At 37.0% G+C, this 5,474-nt stretch overlaps 1 pseudogene; it reads left to right on the plus strand.

Moving 5' to 3' along the window:
• The first annotated feature begins 250 nt into the window (after positions 1-250).
• On the plus strand, positions 251-1,947 carry LOC113693439 (uncharacterized; annotated as a pseudogene).
• Positions 1,948-5,474: the final 3,527 nt, after the last annotated feature.

Raw genomic sequence — 5,474 nt, forward strand, 5'->3', positions numbered from 1 at the left:
AGGTGATAATTATTCACCATGAGATTCTTGAAGAGTGATTAAGGAATCCCCGTGTCATTTTCCTTTTCAAAGATGAACTGAAACAAGTTGCGTCCAATTTCCATCACCTTAATATTCTTTGCCTGTGACCACATGCTATTCACTCACTCAACAAATTTAACTATTATGATTAATTTTCTCTAATTCCTCAGCCCTTAAAAACTTTTTTTTCTTTATAAATACTAAAAAATTACAGGGATCAGAAGCATTCATGGGTTCTCCTCCTCTCTTCAGTCCATCCTCTGATAAGTGTTTCTGGAGCACTCTCTGCAGCCGCATCGATGTGCTCCTCGAGAGCAGAAAACCCATTGATGATTCATCCTCGCCTCCTCCTACCCAGATGGTACCTTTTCATTTCCTTTTCTCTAAACCAACCCCCTTCCCCCGGGGGCCTAGGGGGAGCGGTCTTTTTTTGCTTGTCTGATCGGTTGCCTATTTCATTAAATTTGAGTTTTTTTTTTCCCCGAAATTTGATGGATAGAATGCTGGAGCTGTGGAAAGGGAAAAGAGGATGAAGGAGGATTCCATGCTTCTACTAAGAGGGTTCGACTCTGTTGCTCACTCACTGTCTCAGCTCTCCAACAATCTGGAGAATGCCCTTCAGGTAACTTCAAAGTCAACTTCACGAATCCTTTTTCTTTTCTTTTTTAGGCAACCAACTTCCTGAACATCCTTATCAGCATCCAACTAGATTCCTGACTAATGTCTAAAGCACACATGTTCCATTTCTGTCCTAATTAATTTCCCTCTTGATTAAATTTATCGTATGGTTGATTGAGCCTTTATTACTTCCTTTGTATATCAAACATAAACTGGGACCGATTTTGTAAAATTAGTTATAAATTGGAATGCAAAGTGATGGGAATTTCCCCTACGGTAGGGAGCAAGAGATCTTGCAAAACCGCTCACATCGACTGAAATATTGAATTGTACCTTGGAGAGGGCAAAAAATGAACAGCAATTGCCACTGAAGAAGGAAGATGAACATGGAGAAGAAACTGAAGGAAAGAGGGGACATAAGAGAAAGTTTGATACTCAAGGATATTATGATCAAGATCAATAGGATGTATCCCTGAAGGGAAAGATGAAGAGCTCAAAAGAAATGGGAAACCTCAGCAAAGCGAAAAATGTTGGTATCTATCAGATTTAATTTTGGGATATTCTGATCATTGAAGAGTTTCTATTGCAAGAATTTTGTAGTGACAGTTCACTTTGTACCCATCTCAATTTATTTATCTTTGTGTGTGTTTTTTGAAGCTTGCAATTTCGATGGCAACAAAAGCTGGTGCCCTTGCAAGAGAACTGAAATCCATAAAATCAGATTTATGCTTCATGCAAGAGCGCTGCACTCTATTAGAGGAAGAAAACAGGAGGCTTCGTGATGGATATTCCAAAGGAATAAGACCAGAAGAAGATGATCTGGTAACTTTTCATTTTATTGTGCTCTTCTGCATGACATAAAATCGTAGACACAAAGGGCCAAAAAATAAAAAATAAAGATCTTTGTTCTTTCATTAGGTCTATTTCTCGAGTTCTTCTAAATTTCTAATGTCTATAAAGATAATGTATGACTTGGAGTCTAGGATATGCGCATAATGTTTATCTAATGTCCAGGTAAGGCTTCAATTGGAAGCACTCCTTGCTGAAAAATCAACTGGCAAATTAGAATGCAAACTTGGCCCGGAAAACCGGTGCCTTCACCAGCTAGTAGAGTACCACCAGCTCACCACGCAGGATCTGTCCGTGTCTTATGAGAACTTGATAAGAGGAATGTGCTTAGACTTTTCATCACCAAATTCTGTACGAGAAGAAGATAAAGAAGAAGAAGAAGAAGAAAAGTGCAGAGGAGTTGATGGTACTAAGGCTTCTATAGAGACTCCGAGGCCAAATATTTTGGGATTCTCCTAGTCACTGGATGCATACTACGATGAACCATGACTGAGTCTAATTGATGGTTGTGGTAAAAACTTGCAATGTAGATTATCGACGATCCTTTCAACAGATGGGTTTCGTCATTTCATTTAATTTTTTTATTTTGTATTTTTTTTCCGACAGAGGGATCGTCTTTGTTAAATAATACCCTATACTTATTATTATGTGAGATGCTCCAATTAAGTTCAATTGACAACCGAAAACAGAGCAGTTTTCAGTTCACTGGTAGAACAATGGAAGACTCAGAAAACCGAGACTGGCGTTCCAATGCTCCTATTTAGGCAGCAGAGTCAATGCTTAGGGAAAAACCGAGCAGCAATTTGAAGAGATCTTTTGAAACATGCGGTGACTTCTACAGGAAACGAATTTAACACTAGAACTATCGGTACTAGGTGTCATTAAATGCCATATTGAAAATGCTTGGAAGCCTCAGATACACATCTTATATGAACTAACCTCGGGTATATCAGGTATTTCCTAGATAGCAAACCTCGGGTTAGCCCACATGAACTAAAATTCTGGTTCCAAAAGTTGCTCGGACAAAAAAGAAAAAAAATGAAAAAAAAGCTTCTTGGGCAGTCAAAAGCTGCTTTCACATTTCAATTCATTTCTTCTTCCTAACATATTTCTTATGAGTTGCCCCAAATGTAGTCCTCCGTTCATCTCCCAATAACGTCCATCCTTTTCTCATACTGCAGACAGGTAAAAAAGAAACCAAATGTCAAACACAGATCATATAGTAGGTTGCAGCACCACATACATAGAGGCCTTGTATCAGCATGCATAAAAGAAGGATTACCAACACCTACAAAGACTCAAAAGCACAAGCTGTCTGTGAAGCGAAAGTAATGTTCCCGCTAGTTAACAAGAAGACTAGAAGAACCCATGAGCCAAGACGGGTTCAACTAGTACAGTATTTTTCCACATATCTTTTATGATTCTGCGCGTACAACCAGAGGTGCAAACTAAGCTGAGTCGAAGCGGGAAAGCAGGTTACATATTGCAAAAGAATTAGAAGCACTCTCACACTACTTTATAGTGTTTGACGAAACAAGTACTCGATAAACAAGTACTTCCTCAGAATTGCACATTATGTAGTGCTTTATTAGAATATGGTGACCGAAGCTAGAAAGCTATCAATTACCAGCAATTTGAGCAACACAGAAAGATAATATTACCGTCAGGGCAAGAACTTGCTCAGGACATCCTATGGGAAAACTCATTACGCAAAAGAGTTTTTTTTAAGCGCTAGACTCATTATGCAAAATTATTCAGCAAAAACTGCATGAAGCCCATTTACATCACAAATGAAAATAGTTTTCTTCCTGTGATGACTAGAAAGTATGAAGTCTCAAGTAAAACGAGTCCGCACACCTGTCTAGACTAGAGCCAGCCAGAGAGGAGAAACGAATCCGGACACCCCTCTCTCTTCCGCTGCCACAAGCAACTTTATCCTAAGCCTTTTCATTTTTTGGGGTGGGGATACGTCTTTTAGTCTTCACTGAACTTTTTGCCATTTCTATGTAATATCAGCGAAATCTGAATTCATCTTTAATCCTGTCTTGAAACGAGTCCAGACACCTGTCTAGACTAGAGCCAGCCAGAGAAGAGAAGTTGTCAGTCATGTGATTGGACGCAATTGAGAGGGACGTAGCATTAGAAACTTTTCTTACCCTCTTACCAGATTCCGGATGCCACGTCTTTGATTGATTGACCCCTTTTTTGACATCCTACGGAACTTTTCTCCAATTTATTAGGGATAATTTTAGAAACCACCCCTGAGGTTCTTGCTAGTATTTAGATAAACTCTCATCAAGGGCTCTCCGTGTCATTTTCAGCAACAATTAGAACTCAAATTTAGAGAAACTCACCAAAAATGTAGTTTTCATTAGAGTTTCCTTAGTTCATTAGTTAGAGTAGTATAGAGTAGTTAGAATAGTTTATCCTTCTTGTACTTGGAGTTAGATTTGGATGAAAATTTGAGGAGCAAAGATGGAGAGTTTGAAGCTCATGTGACAAGGGTGACTTCTCTCCTATCACTTTCTCTTTTGTATTCGATTTCATGTTTAACTATAATACAAGTTTGGATTTTTTTTCTTCATGTTTAGTTAAAGTTTATGCCTAGAATTATGGATGAACTTTCTATATCTTGTTAGTGATGTTTACTTGATTATTTGATGATATTATTTTAAACAAGTTATTTATAACTTTTGCTTTTCTAATCATGATTAACCAGCTATTAATTCTGATAATCTTAAGGTGCTAAGTTTGTAATGAGAATTGGAATTTAATACTAGTTCAAGTAAGTGATAAATCTAGGGAGTTCACTCACGAGAGTAGAGGAGCACCTTTATGGCTTTAGTGACTTGTTTAATGTAATTTCATAGAAGAAATGAACTTGTAGTTAATTCATAACCACGAAAGTGGGTATGACTTAGTTACAAGTATAATTGATTCACTACGAAAGTAGGTTTCATATACATTAGAAAATTGCGCCATAACTAGCCAAGATAATAGCATTCACTTAACCGATAATGTCATTTTCAAGAATAGTAAGGAATTCCATACCTCAAGGAGCTTTCTAGTGTATTTTTGTTACTTTTATAGTGCAGATTTAATTTCTTGTACTTGTGATAGTGTAAATAATAAAGAAATTTGAAAACCACCAATAATTGTCACCCTTCCCTGTGGGATCAACACCTAATACCCCTATGCTCAATAAACGACCTGTATACTTGCAGAAAAATTGCGTATGGAGTATTTAAGATTTTATAAATGTAAAACTTGATTGTGGATGAACTAATTGTATAAATGTAAAACTTGATTGTGGATGAAAAATTGCTCGTCAAGTTTTTGGCGCCATTGCCGGGGAAGATTTGTCAATATCAGTGCTAAAAATAACTTTATTAATTTAGACATTTTTCTTGTTTTCTTGTTTTTGTTGTGTTTAGTGTCCTTTTGTTGTGTCTCGTATGTTTGTTAAGTCTTTAATTGTATGTTTTTTGTTTAAGTTGAATCATCTATTTTTCTTGACTTAATGTGTTTTGGAGTTACTTTGAAAGCATGTTTAGGGATTCAAGGAGAGTAGAAAATATGAGGGGACAATGCATGAGAGAAGAAAGACCGACAATGGATAGTTACTACATGCAAAGCTCCATAGATAGAGGTAACCAAGAAATTACTAAAGGTATATCGTTTGAAGATGATTTTTTTTTTTTTTTTTTTAGTGTAAGCGGGAGGACTCGAACCCGAGACCTCTTGCTTACACTCCCTCCCCCCGTACCACCCAACCCTTGAAGATCGTTTAAAGATGGTTTAAGGTGTTTAAAGGCTAAACTTGATGTTATAACGTTACAAGTTCAATTGGACACCATTATACATGAGATTGAACGAAAGAGAAATGTTAATGTTTTTAATTCTAATCATATGATTTGTGAGTTGTGCGGAGGATATCATGCTACTCATACATGTATGCAAGCACAAAATATGGATTATTATGGTGA

Source organism: Coffea arabica, chromosome 1e (assembly GCF_036785885.1).
Source record: "Coffea arabica cultivar ET-39 chromosome 1e, Coffea Arabica ET-39 HiFi, whole genome shotgun sequence".
NCBI lineage: Eukaryota > Viridiplantae > Streptophyta > Magnoliopsida > Gentianales > Rubiaceae > Coffea > Coffea arabica.